The 15,256-nt window shown below is 32.1% G+C and overlaps 1 long non-coding RNA gene across 2 annotated transcripts; it reads left to right on the top strand.

Moving 5' to 3' along the window:
- Positions 1–915: 915 nt before the first annotated feature.
- LOC139827143 (uncharacterized) lies at positions 916–13,754 on the top strand. 2 transcript variants are annotated; one of them, XR_011737390.1, is made up of 5 exons: positions 916–1,178; positions 5,319–5,446; positions 6,042–6,090; positions 8,885–9,009; positions 12,834–13,754. It is a non-coding gene; the product is annotated as an uncharacterized lncRNA (long non-coding RNA). The 2 variants fall into 2 exon arrangements; XR_011737391.1 differs by lacking the exons at positions 8,885–9,009; positions 12,834–13,754 and adding an exon at positions 6,609–7,408.
- Positions 13,755–15,256: the final 1,502 nt, after the last annotated feature.

Below are 15,256 nucleotides of genomic sequence, written 5' to 3'. Positions count from 1 at the left end.
GCTATCACTAAATGCTTCTTCATTTCTTAAATTTTCTGGTGTCAAATTTCAAAATAATTTGGATACTACATAATGAAGAGAATGTGTGATATAAAATACTTGCTGTGAAGTACTTGTTTAAATGATCAGTTTTATTCCATGATATCTTTAAACTGATAACTAAATGTGCCTATATGCCTGAAGCCACATATTTATGAAAGAGTATAAAAACAAATACGTGCATGTGGATTTATGTCTGTGCATGTACACATACATCCGCACACCCGCACAAACTCTTACCTGCACATACTAAGGGTCAAATATTTAAATTAAAACCTATGTACATATATCTTTTAGGAAAACGGTCAACAAAGAACAAAGGAAAAATGTCTTTGTCTTAAATCACTTTCTGAGAGAGCTGGCAATGTACAGCTATGGTATCTTTTGGTCTAAGGAAAGATTGCCATCTATTGGATGACCTTGGAAAAAACCAGGTTTTTACTACGTATGTGCTCTGTAATTCATGAAAAATCATAATGAAATTGAAGTCTTTGAGCTTAAATTGTATATGTTTATGATTGTGAAATGGTAAAAAAGCTGCTATCTTTTAAAAACTGTGATTTTGAATTCTAGATTGAGTTACACTGCAAAATACGAAGGCAATATGTGTTTGCTTTAGAATGAACTAAATACTGAATGTGTGTATATACAGTAAGATTTGGTAGCAGTTTAAATGTTTGCAAAATATTGAATCCACATTTCTTTATTTAAGTTTACTGGAATACAGCGAAAGAGACTTTAGCTAGCTATTACTATATTTGTGATATATTTTCCTCTCAAGATTTGGAAGCTGGATGATGCTACTCTCCTGAAAATGATATTCGACCAGCTCTTACAGAGGGTTGCACTGCATTACATTTAGAACAAAAATATAACTCAGCTCGGGTTTAAAATATAATGCTTGCCTTTTTTTTTCTTTTCTTTTTTTTTTTTTTTTTTAATCTTTCAGCCCAAGAACTTGCCAGTCAAGATGAAAAACTTCTTCTAATGGAATCCAGCTTGAAAGCAACTCAAGAGCAGCTAAGTGAGCAAATAGCAGGAACAGTTCGCCAAGAACAGAACAGTAGAAAATCACAGACAGAGCTGAAGACTCTCAGAGAACGTATTATAGCTTCTGAAGAAGAAATTAGTGATTACAAGTGAGTTACTGCTTTTTTAGTATTTGAGAAACAGAAGACATTAAAATCAACAGTAAATCCTTTTAATATGTACTGTATTAATCCTTTTTCCCAGGTAAGATATAGTGTAAATGTGTTCTATCACTTATTGAATAAACTACTAAATCTAAATGATTGATTAATGTATGCTTTAAAATATATTTTACACTTAAAAAATGAATGTTGAAAAAATATTACTGTTACTGGTCTCTTTTACTTTTGAAACAAAAAAGATTCTGTAGTGTTGAAGTAGAATAGTATTTGTACTTATTTATTACCTTTCTATTAATGGTATTCTCATCTTCTTTTTAGAGATCAAAGGTTACATATGGGTCTTATTGTCTTTCTTTTTTTTTTGTTAAAGAAGCTGCCTCTAAGCAAGACACTACCAAATTAAAGGAAATTTGATGTTTGAACTTTTAGTCACAACAGCAAGGCACATATGAGACTGCTAACATAAACGAAAAAAATGCATAATGTACACTTTAGAAAAGTTTACACTTAGAAAAAGTACTTGTGATCTTATCAGCCAAATTTAGTATTGATTAGATTGAATGCTAACTCTCAAAACTGAATTTAAAAGTACCAATGTTCAACAATAAGCTCTTATAAATTAGCTTAATGTTAACTATATTTTTATGTCGAGTCACAAACTGATTCACTATTCAGGTTTTTAAGATATAGTGTATGATTAAAATTAGTCACTTCAGCTGATTATTTTTGTGTGAAAATAGATATTCTCTTATTACTAAAGTTATTTTATTTTAAGCAATCACTAAGTATACAGCAGAATCTCAAGGTGTTTTGTAATATCACAAACCACAAATGAATGCTTTATACAAGATAGCCTGGCTGTAAAAAGAAGTCAGTTCATTTGGTGGTGGACTGAACTTTAAAAGCTAAATGTTTTATCTCAGATTTGTTGCAAGCATCAAAGATTATCTCAACAAATCTCCTCTGAGAGAAGGCTTGCTAAATTCAGATACAATAAACCTCATGTGTCTAAAATCAAAATATGATAATGTGTGCTCGATGTAAATGACTTTCAGACTGGAACTTCATTCTTTCTACAGGTCAAATGTTTTAAGTTAATTTTTCTGCTGAAGACTGGGAAAAGCTGCACCAAAAAAAGAAAAAAACCCAAACATTGTCTTCAGTAATGTGTCTTCATTTCTTTAAATAAAATAGCTTGGTGGTTTTCAACCTGTAGTTATATCTCTAAAGACATTACTAGTACCTCTCTAGGGAGAATAGTGTCACTGATTTACTTTCCTAATCTATCTTGAATCTTTTGCCAGAGTGGATTTTCTTAAACATTTCAAGTAATTCCTCAGTTGCCAAAATGCCATGTTATACCAATTCTTGTAGATACTTCTTTGAAAATAAAAAGGTTACAAACTTCTAGGGCTACTGGTTGTGGTAACATAGTGTGAGACAGTGGTAGGAGTGAGGGGATTGAAACTCCCAGCTGTAACTGATCGATTGTGTGATGAAATACAGCTTTTGAGAGAGCAGGAATTTTGTTAAAGTTCAGAGAAACGAGTTTCCCTAATGTTGAAATAGAAGTCTGAATCATAATCATTAGAACAATCTCAGAGTGACTTTTAAAAATAGTTTTATATTATACTTCGTGTGAAAAAATAAAACTTGAATGAATTTGTTAACATGCAAAAATAATTAACTAACCTACATTTTTTCTCTTCTGTTTTCTATATTTATTTGGTAACTTTGCAATTTTGTTACTTTAGTACATGAGCATAATAAACTTTGAGTTAGGGGAATCTTTTCATAGCTCTATGGCTTATCAAAATTGTATTTTTATTGACTCTTAGGTTAAAGTTTAACCGTAAATATGTGATACTATTTATTTTAAAAAATATTTGGACTCCCTCCTGCAGGATCACAGTCAGTGAAATATTTGTTGAATCTGGAAAATTAAAACTTCAGATTTAAAACAACAGTTTTAATAAAGTTGTACTAATAAACCTAAAAACTGAAGAAAAAAATTAGAGATTTTAAATATTGAAATTCCTTTTTAAATCAACATCTTAGTGTGTACCTGAAAATAGTCACGCTGTGCCAGTCAGTATCTGCTCTCTTCTGTTCCTTGGGAGACAGAAAGAACAATGGATCTCTGTCCCCTGGGTCTTCTGGGACAGGGAATGTCATCAGGGTTATGTTCAGTCACTATGAAGGGTACTGCATGTGTTGTAAAGTAGCATCCCTTTGGTGCTGACTTATTCAAAGTCATACAGTCCTGGACTTTACCTACCTTCATATTTACTTTGTGAATCTGGAAATGCAGCTGGTATCAGGGTGAGAGCATAGGAACAATACAAAGCAAAATGCAGCCCAGCATAAATTGGTCAGTTAAAACTACACGGAGAGTGTTATTCTGCTACAGCTGTCATGGGGCCTTTGAGGGGAAAAGTCCATTTCTGTATGCTTTTATTTCCTTGTTGTGAACTTGTACATTAAAATTATTTTCCCTGAAAGTGATGAAAGAAGGAAATGGTTGACTAGGATTTAAAAACAACAAAAGGTCCATTACATTAATTAGTTTACCAGAATAAAAGTACTTAGTTTTAAAATAGAATAAAAATATTTTTGGCTAATTTTACAGGATACCCAAAATATGTATATTTCAGAGGGAAACAATTGAAAGTTTTTAGAAGTCACAAGCTTTGTTTGTTGTATACTTATCCTGGATGAAATAAACCTAAGGTAGCCCTCCCCTCCCCCCAATATAAGCCTGTTACACTTGAAAGATTTGTTCAGAATGTCCAGTGGGAACCTGGAAATCGTAATAATTTGTAGTATCGATTGTGTGAAGCTATGCAGCTGGGGCCTCTAGTGAATAGACAGGAATAGACATTTTATTGATTAACTTTTACAGTCATATTTTCAGGACTCTGCTGCAACATAATTTTCACTTCCCAGCTTTGTGCTGCTGCATCATGAAACTTGGATTCTTCTCTCTTAACATTTACCCACCCGAGGGAAACAGTATGGACTTGTCTTTTTTTAAACTGTGCTCTGCAGAAATGCATAATATTTCGTGCAGTGAATTCTTCTAAATTTCCATTCTGCTGTCACAATAAATTGAAAAATCTTCACAAGTTATGTCAGTAAGTATTGCAAAAGTTGAACCCCCGCCCAACCATATACTAGATGTTATTGTGTAATACCTTCTAGTAATTTTTATCCTCCTTTGCATTTTCATTTTTATTTTCTAAGCGACCAAGATTGAGGGAAAAGCAACCCTCCTGCTTTCACGAAAAAACTCCAGAAGTGCTTAACGGAATTTACCTCATAATGAAATAGGTGCTTGTAGTAGTTAGCGGAATTTAAAAAGGAGAAAACAGAATGTTCCCCTGAAAATCTGAAATGAATTATCAGTTGAAAATGATTTTTTTTTTCAGGAATGACATACTGCATTAACTAAAATTCTTCATAAAAATACTGAGAGGGCAGGATTTCAGTACAATTACTAATCAGCTGTTTTAGAAAAATAGAACTATATGTACTGAAGTCTTAAATAGGCAGATCTGAGAAATGCTGATTTTACATTTCTGAAATTATTCCTTTCCAGAAAAGAAATGGCATTGTGCCATTTTGTAAGGAACTGTTGCATATTTGCTGCTTTTTTCAGCAAGCATTACATTCTACGTTAGATGCCTAAGCCATTTCTCTTTCATACACATACAGAATCACCAGTGAAAATCCTGATCTGCTTTTCTTCATTTAGTGACTGTTTATTATTTGTTACTTTGTATGCTTACTTTCACTTGGACCATGTTTTTAGCATAGATTTAATAATAACTTTCGCAAAATAGGCCAGATATTCACCACCATCACGACTGGTGCTGATATGATTTAAAACTCTGTCAGCCCAACATTTTTTCTAAGTAATATTACTGTTAATGTCTTTTAATTATACAAATGTTTAAGATATTTGTGGTCATGTCTTCTTTTGTCCTTCCCTGCTCATAACAAACATCACGGTGTGCGCCATATGGAGACACAACTGAGAGAGAAATGTTCCCAGACATTACAAAAGGTTTAGTCTGTTTGCCATTGTCAAACTTATGATTGAATAATTACTATTTTTTTCTCAAAAAGACCAGTGAAAGTGTGGAGAACTTCAAGATAAGAATAACAACATCAAGAGGAAGAACGGCAGCTTCTCAAGGCCTCAGTGTCCATTGGACCCTCAATATCAAGGAATAAGCAGAAATAAACTCAATCAGGTGAAGAACTAAAAAATTTAAAGAAGTGGGTAATTTTTTTTTATGTCTGGGAAAATCATGTATTACTTAGTAAGCTGAGTAAAGTAACATCAGATGTTAATGGCATTGTAGGCCTCAGTCTTTCAAACATATACGAATAGCAGCATTGTCACAAAATCAACTACCCTATAAACATGTGAAAAGCTATTCACAAGTTTGCAAGACTGAAGATGAAAACTGGTTCAGTGTCAAGTATCACTCATTATTTTCTTTTGTAGTTGTGATGCTTTATTATAGAATTCAAGTAGTGAATTATGATGTAAGCAGTATCAGAAACCAGTGAAGTGACTGACTCTGTATTTTAATTCAGATTAATTTAATGGAAATCCACATCAATATTTTGTGTGTGTGTAATTTAGTCAAAGAAAAGGAAATGGTATTCCCTTTTCAGAACATTTGTGTAAATGTTTAAATCAGATGAAAGTAGTAATTCAGTAAGTTTTATATGTTCTAGGTAGATAATCCCCTAAGTGCACAGGACTCTGTAAAAAGCATGTAAACTGCATTGTTAGATTTTATATTTAGTTTGTTATTCCTTTTCTATTTTTCTATTTAGATAAGGCTTCTTACAGCTGTGATGACCTTTTCATTATGAATTAAGCAAGGTAAATTTTAAAATTCGCATGAAATTAAAAAATTTGAAATATTTTAAAAGCTTATCTATATGAAATGAATTAGATACCGTCTATAACAAAATATTTATCAGAAAGTGAAAATCTCTACACTGTATAAATTCAGGACTAGATATAGTTCCTGAATTTGATGGGAGAATTCTAAGGTTTACCTTGACATAGCTGAAGGCCAGTTGGTTCCATTACTTTATCTGTTTCTCTCAGAGAAATGGAAAATCTGAAAAAAATTAATAAGATTGTACTACTTAGTTTTATTTTCATGCAGAGGTCATAAAACTATGAACATAAAACTAGAGAGTTAAGAAGTTCACAAACCATTTGTTTTCTAAATATTACTAAAAAAATAAAGACCTAAAGTAAGCGAAAACTTGTATTTATTGAATTTCACAGTACCTATGACACAAATACTTAATTAAATAAATTAGTAACAATAATATAGGAGATGACTGTCCAGATATAGGATATGACACTATACATTCGTGTCTTCACAGATGCTACAGTTACTACTAGGAAAAGCTGAATCGATTGCAGTGGAAATCTACCTGACAGTAAGCATTGACAGTGGCAGGCAAAATTATTTAAGAAAAGAGAATATAAAATTAAGAAAGACAGATGGACTCATAAGAGTGAAATACAAATAGTCTGAATCAGGATTGATTTCAACATAATGTGGTGGAGGAATCCCCATTTATTGATCAACTTTAAAGCTCATGCACAGCACTTAAAAAGATAAAGTAAGCAAGGTCAGATAATCAAAGCATTTAAATAGTAAAAACAGCAACTGCCACTGTAGACTGCTAAAATAAATCCATAATACAAATTGCTTTAGCAAAAAGTGGATGAGCAGCTGATCTTCCTATTGAACTTTTATACTGTTCAGTGACCACACTGGGAAAAGGATTGGGAAAAATGCTTGAAGATCAATATTGAGTGAGATGTAGCAGGGATTCATTCTGGACATGAAAGAATTACAACTATGAGAGAAGGGATCTTGAGGAAATCTCATCAAGAAAGGACTGGTCTTTTAAAATATCACACATATTTTAATATATGTATGAATGTGACATTAGTTCATACTCTATTATGATCTCTGAGCATTGAAGGCTTATTAAATCAGAAATTTAGTTATAGCAAAACATGAAAATAGCACAAAGAGAACTAATAATTACTTCCAAGAATTTAATAACTTCTGTCTTCAAAACATGGAGACCTTTAAACATATTAATTAATAAAGTATACAGTTGAGGCTGGTACTTTCCAGCCATATATATTTCAGGGTTTTTCCTGAATAGAAATGACAAATCAGATTATTTTCTTGTTGTTTTTTTTTTTTTTTTTAATGCTATTGCTTTTTTAATATGCATCTGTAATTAACAAGTTTAATGTAAATATTATTTCTATAAATCTGTTCTAAATTGCGTTTTCATAGACATTTTAAATGTTTTGTAGAAACAAGAATGATCTATTGTGAGTGCTCTAAATTTCAATTCCTTCTAAACAATTATAGGAATTTCATTTAAAAATAGACATTAAAAATGTGTTATAGCTTTCATTTTTCACGTTAATTTTACCAGCACTGTTTGAAAACAATTTATGAGAAAAAAATACTAGATGTAGTACTACAGTAACTTGTTTCATATATGTTGTATGCATTCACAGTTATATTCTATTATTACATGAGAAGTAATGCATTTTCATGGAAAAATTGCCCCTTTTAAATGTAGAATCCTGCTTTTTAAAAATTTTTTGACTGTAATCTTCCTTTCATTTCAATTTCACTGCCCTACTTATAAAAAAGGGGTTATTGTTAGAAAAGAATAATTAAAGATTTGAAGGTATTTGTGTTTGAAACAATAAAAAAAAGTTAAAACTCAACTGTTTCAAGAATATACTTTATACACATATATATGTATATATACACGTAAGAAAGCATTCATGTTTTCTTTGAAAGCCTATTCAATGGAATACGTCAGAGGAAGTGATTCCCAAAATCATAAAGTTTGTCTGCTGTGGTAACTATACAATACACTTTCTTGTAATGGTTATTTGCAACTAACATTGGCTCCATATTTGCTGCATGAATTGCTGATTACAGCAATTTCAATGGCAAAATTGTGAAACAGTGTTCACAGTTGTCAGAGAAAGATCATCTTATTTGTATTTGTTAGTAAGTTGGAGGGCCATACAGCATTCTCTGCCTTTGGGATGCTTATAGTTATTGATTTGTGTACAGCTGTAGTAAAAATTAATTAGAATTATATTTCTCTTACCATTGGAGGCTGTAAAGTAATAATTAGAAAAATAACAACAAAGTTCTACATCAAAAAACTTGGAGTCAGCAAATCATACAATTGTCATTTTTTAAAATTAAAATTCTTAGATTTAACTTATTTTAAATAATCTATTTAGAATAGCCTGAGGAAATATCTTAGAGAACTTTTGTTAATACCCACAGTACTTTCATTTGCATGAAAATACATTGGTGCTTACATTAATGTGACATAAAGTATTCAAAATTTTCGATCTAGGAGTGATTTTAAAGATGCTTATAAACCCAGAAAACATTTAATTATATGCCTAACTTTCCTTATAGAGCGAACTTTTCTTATATAACAGTATAATTGCTAACTTCAAAATTTTATTTAATCATACGAATAACCTTGTTCTAATAAATGTTTCTACTTTTGTACTCTATTTACTGAAGACCTTTCAAGATTAAGAGCTATATGAAATAGTACGGAAATGTTATAACCATGTTGACTGCTAGCTCCTTAGGTCTGAAAAATCTGAGCAGTGTCTTCAAAAAAGTCTGTGTGGGAATCATATCAACAATATGGGACCAGGAAAAGCAAATTGTTCAACTCAGATGACACTTTGTGGGAACAGACAGAGGTGGGGAACTTAAGATTTGCACATAGCAATGATACTCTGATGGTATGCATTCATTTATCTGAAATCCTGTTTGTATTATATTGAGAAATACTGTACATGGATAGTGCATATTTCTGTGAACTTTTAACACTTCAAATGGATTAGAATGTCTTATTTTGATCATATCCATATTGTTCATTGTGATAAGATTAGGTCCTGACTCATTAAAAAATGTTTGGCTTATTTCCACTACATTCAAATATGTTTTAAGTAGAAAAATATAGAATGCAATTTTCCATATTGTGCATAGATAACACATGTTTGAGATTAATCAAATCATAGTCACCTCTAATTAACAGCAGGGAGCAATTCCAACATGGGACAGAGCCAGATGACAAAGAAATGAAGCATATATTTAAAAGATGCAGCATACTAAGAGAAGAAAAATAGGTTATTACTGCCTTAAGAATACCAAAAAGTTTTTAAACCTGTGTTTTTGTGTGTGTGATTAATACAAACTGACAAGTAGCCCAAGTTTTGTTTTACTTTGGTGGTTTTTTTTTGTTTGTTTGCTTGTTTTTTTCAGAACCAAACAGTTACATAGGTAAATATTAAGTATTCTTTTCAAAATCTGTATTTTTATCTTCACCCTCTGTGATTACTAGATTAAAAAAAAAAAAAAAAAGATGACCTTTGCAACTTCAGATCAGCAGCTTTTGTTGCAATTTATGAAAATTCCTTATTTGTACACCAAAATTCTGTCACATACCTCAGTCCTTGCTTAGCACTACAGGAAAGGCCATGATCAAGGAATTGATCACAGATGTACATTTAGGTAAACTGCCTGCAGAACCCTTTCCTCTTGTGTTGTTGGATTAGGAAGTTGTATAGTTCATGAAAAAGAAGACTCTAATGAAAAAAAAAAAATAAAGCGGGCATTTGATGAGGATAGTTGAATACTGAACCAGAGAACTAGATATTTTCCTGGCCTCTCCCACAGAAATCAAGCAAGACACTTAATCTAAACTTTTCTGAATATCCAATCTGCCATCTGATCTGTAACAGACTGAGCCTTCCAAAGTACAACTGTAGCCAATGATAATTTGCTTTGAACGGTTACCAGTCTTTACAAAGATGCATTAACAAAAGATGTGAGAAAACAAGGTTCAGTTCTGTCCTTTGTCAGACTGGGGATTTGAGCCAAGGTCATCCACATTTCAAGGGAAGACAATAGTGTCTGAGTACATAAAAGTTTTTTTGTCTCTCTTTGATTCAATAAGTGCTAAAATTGCCTATGAAAAGGGGAAGACTGCAAGTATGACTGAGAGCAGTCCTTCTCAGAATAAAATGGAGTGATATTGGTTCAAACCAAAGTAAAGGAGAAATTAATCTGTGTTCTCTCATATCCCAAATGAACATTCTGATAGAAAGTGATTTCACATTTTGTTTTTGCTTTATGTAAGCCTCCTTATCTTCTTTTACCCCACGACCCCAAATCTATTTGCTTCAACTGCCTATCTGCAAAATTACAATAGAGCTATATTCTAACATCACGGGATGCTGATATTTATGAAATACCCAGACACCACTGTGCTGAAAATCAGTGACTCTATTTATACTTTCTTTTTAGTTGTGTCAGCATGTGAGCCCTGTGTTTTAGTTCAAATTCTGCAAGCTGGTGCATATTGACATTGTCTGTAGGGTGCAGATTCAGAATTTGCCACTGAATGGTCTAGAAGTTTGTTCCAGGATCTTGTTTTGGACTTAACTAGTTTGTGCAATGTGCATGATCGAGGAATTGAAAAAAAATTAAAAAAAAATTGAATTAATTTGAAGTTTATGAGCCAAGGGATTTTTTCATTCAAATTAATTTCTTCATGACATCATCTTGTTGAAACTGGTAAAAGTATGCAAAGGCTTTTTGTTTCATAGACATCACATGAAACTTCGAAAATAACAACTCTAATGAAAGAAACTTAACCTTGACATAAACTTAATTCTAGCTTTCCTAGAATATTCAAAGCTGTTTTGTGATTAGTCCTTTAAGGATAAGCATAAGCAATATCATGAAAAAATTCAAAGTAATTTTTTAAAACAAGGAAAAAAACCTTGTTCTTTTCCTTGATTTTTTTTTTTCAATACTACACACAGATTTATGACTAATGGACTTTAAATTATCATCTATTGTTATCATCAATAAAATCTATAACAGTACCTTTTTCTAAAATCAAGAGAAGAGGCCAGAGTTCTGTTTTATTTAAGTTTTGATTTTAACTTACTTGATTTATGTTCATTTCATGTTCGCTTTAAAATAGATATTTCAGTTGTCAGAGCTCATAGTGGCAATATATGTTATTTTTCTAAGTCCAGCAACCCCTAGGGTCATAATGGGACCCTTCTTAATGCCTCTAAAAGACCTCTAGGCCTCCAAAAAAACACTAGTGTGTTTTGAAGTACAAACTTTTGTCATAGGTCATTAAAATATTAAGTCCATCCTTGTCATTATAGATTTCTCACCAGACTTGAATGTTCTGTGGTAGACAGTGTTGTCAACTGCTGTTAATAGTATTTCCTTCAATTCTTACCAATTATGAATGGAATTTCTCTGAGTGGCTTTGGTTTTTTTGTTTGCGGCTATAGAGCAAAATGTTATCCGTGGATCTTATGGCCAAAGAATTTCTTATGCAAGGTTGTAAGATTTGCAATTTTAAATCTAACAAAAAGTCTGTTTAGCCAAATGATCTGTCAGATAAATCTCCAAAGGGAAATATACCTCTAAATCTACTTTCACCTTATTTCAGAGGGAGAAATATGTACAGACAGGCCACATCAGATGTGTAGCGGAAGTGGCTTAGTATTTGCATATGCTCAGTGATACTGTGATTACTTACATTCTACAAGGCATACAATTCAGAAAGGGAAAGGTAGCCTAGAGGAATCATCAGACAATACCTCTTTTGATACCTAAACTAACTTCATACCAAAACTATATTTTATCATGTAGCTGTTGACTCTGTGATATTTGAAGATAAACTATTTCTTCCTGGAGCACTGAAGTGTGTTTTATACTATATGGCTGCTCTTAAAACTTGAACAAGCTATCTATTTCCTTGCAAGCTAGGAAGTATTCTAGTAAGACTCAGACAATCCCTGAAGTATGCTTTTAAAGAGCTTCTTTTTCAGGTATGCTTAGGAATATATTGAGAATGTGTTCAGATATGATGACTGATAGTCCTTTATGACTATTTTTAAAATTAATGCCTAACTTGACAAAATTTTCCTGCATTTCTGGAGAGGGTCTTTGGAAGGGTAGTCACCAGACACTTGCCAGTGAGTAATGAAGAAGATGAAATATTTATTTTCTTGATGCTGGCTCCTTTAAGAAGCTTTTTCACATATAGATTCCACAATTATTCTCTCATTCCCACGCACCTGACTTTTTCAGCATAAGACACTCTGATGAGGATCTGGGTACTCTGAAGAGTGAAGTGGGTTTCTATAAAGATACATAAGGTGCTAGTGAGATGATCCTGAGTTTGCATATATGGGGTGCACACTCCAACACTAATACTTAGGAGATGAGAAGCATCTCAGGGAACTCACCTTAGTTATACAATAGGCAACTGTTTCTGCTGGTATATTTGCTTAAGAGCTAGTCGGTATTTCCAGGAAAGAAGCTTTCTGTAGCTTTCTTTTCCGATTATGTTTTCAAATATTGAGATAGAACAGTATGTAGGAAGGCAAGTAACAATTCAGGAAGTTTACCATAACATTATATATTCATAATTTTTTACAGAGAAATTATTAACTCCTATACCTAATATTTTTTTGTCTTTTACTACCAGTTTGTCTTGTCACTGGAAGAAGAGGAACACAGTGACTACCTGGTCTCCGAATAAGAAACGTCTTTATTATTAAAACAGTCCAAGAAGTGTGAAAGACATATCTCTTCCAGAAGTATTGAGATATTTTATCTAATTCTGCTGTCATTTTTTGCTTGGACACAATAAGAAATTGATGCTGACCTCTACTTTAAGGGAATAGTAAGACTTCACACTTTGGGAAAAGCATTTAGAAGTACTCTTTGCCAGAAAAGAAGCTGATCAGAAATCTGAGATAAGCACACAGTTTGTCAGGAAAAATACAGATACCCATCTGTGTTAACTTACAACCTTATAGAATCTAGCCCAAAATTTCAAAAGTTATGGCGTGAGGTTTGACTGAATATTGAACTGACACAACACTATTTTGTTACAGAAGCTAACTAGCTTCATCAAATGACTTGGAACCTGGACAATTATTCAGTTGGGACTTGTTTCTAAAGAAAATCCCTAGAATTATAAGAACTATAAGTTCAGTCTGGGTTACCTATCTTTGCATTTCTTCTTCTCCAGGCCTTTAATGCCCTCTGTAGTGGGCAAAAAAAAATATGATTTTCTATGGCAGTCCATTCATGCTGAATTATGCAGTCATCTAGACCTGCTTATATTGCTAACATGGCCTGCAAGGCTGGTTAGGTGGAGAAGTAGAAGTAGTTTTTGTTTATGCCCAAGTGGATGACTTCATGTCTTGTTCTTGTCCTATGCAAAGTCAACAGAATTTGGTGATAGAGAAAAAAAAATTTCTAATATATGAACTCAAAGTACTATGAAAGCAGTACCTTTCCATGGAAACCTTAAAAAAAAAAAAAAAAATTAGCCATGATTTTTTATGGGAAAAACAATAGTGATTTATAATATATAAGCATCAAAACTCCTAATTATTAAATATACTTTCCAGATTACATAACACATAAATATTTAGTATATAAAAAGGTGGAAATACCTTTTTTTTTTTACTACTACTGGAAAAACGATTGTCATCATCCCATTTTGAATATATACAAGTTAATGTGTTGAAATCTTTAAAACCATTAATTTTTAGAAGTTTATAATTGTTGCTCTACTCAGGCCTACTTTCAGAAACTGTTCAAGAAAGTGACAAATTAATTTTTAAAGCCCTCACTCCTATATCCCTGTCTGCCCAAGAAGTAGTGTTAATTAATAATAAATTTTAGTAATGTGTAAAGACAGACAACATTAGTACAAAAACGTAAAAGGAAAATACTTACATGAAGCATTAGCGGTAATACTATTGATAATATCATTTGCACTTATCTTTTGTTAATGAAAATAAAGATCTAGTGTTTCACAACACTATGGGATGCTTTATAGAACCTCACAATCACCTTCAGTTTGCACTATTACAAGTAGTTTCATTATTTAATACCTAATGGTATTCCTGGATTAAAAAAAAAAAAAAAAAAAAGAGTACACATTTTAAAAGACATACGAATAATAGTTATGGTGATAACAACATCTAACTCTTACCTGGAACTTTACATTAAGAGATTTCCTTATTTGCTAAGAACTTGCAATTTAATTTAAATTAAAAAAATAATAGGATTTCATGTATGTGTGTGTATTTATATATGTATTTTGGGAGTATAAAATCTATTTTTATAGATAAAGATTTTTGAGCATTAGATAGTGAAGTGTCTTGTCCTAGGTATCAGAAACAAACAAAAAAACAAACCAAAAAACAACCAACCGACCATTTGAATACAGGGGCAAGAAGAAGACCAAGATACAACAAAATCAAATGATCATGTGAACTCACGGGAGCCAGTTACTGTACAGCAAATCCCCCTGTGAATGAACCGAGGGTCTATGGAAACAAAATCAAAACCAATAAACAAAAATCCAAAACCAACCCCCCCAAAAAAAATCCAGTGGCTCTTTAATTTTTCTTTCAGTGAAAAAGAGAATAGGCTACCTTATGTTTACTAAAGGGAATAAAAAAATGCACACGTTCTGAAAATATTTGCATTCTGATTTACTTCGCAGTGATTTTCTTGCCCACTCTGGAGATTTGGGCTAAATTCATTTTCTATTGATAAGGCCAAGTAAACTGGAAGAAAACTGTTTGTCTGTGCCTCCCCATCTCTTGCACGTGCATTTCTAGAGACGAATGCCTTTTGGTTTGTTTGTTTATTTGCTTTTACTTTTAACTTGATATAGCTGTGTAAAAAATAATGTAATTTCATTGGTCATAATTTCCATCCCTATAATTAATAAGCAGGGATGAAAGGGATGGAGAGTAGTGGAAAAATACAATAAAATGTTTGTTTAAATTGGATACTTCTAGAAAAATAAATAAAGCTTTGAGAGGAAAGAAAACTTTCCCATCTAATTTATACCATATAATCTAAACTGGTTTTAAGCTTAAA

Source organism: Patagioenas fasciata, chromosome 2 (genome assembly GCF_037038585.1).
Source record: "Patagioenas fasciata isolate bPatFas1 chromosome 2, bPatFas1.hap1, whole genome shotgun sequence".
NCBI classification, from domain to species: Eukaryota; Metazoa; Chordata; class Aves; order Columbiformes; family Columbidae; genus Patagioenas; species Patagioenas fasciata.
The sequence above is the reverse complement of the archived record's forward strand: the minus strand, read 5'-3'. Positions and strand labels throughout refer to the sequence as shown.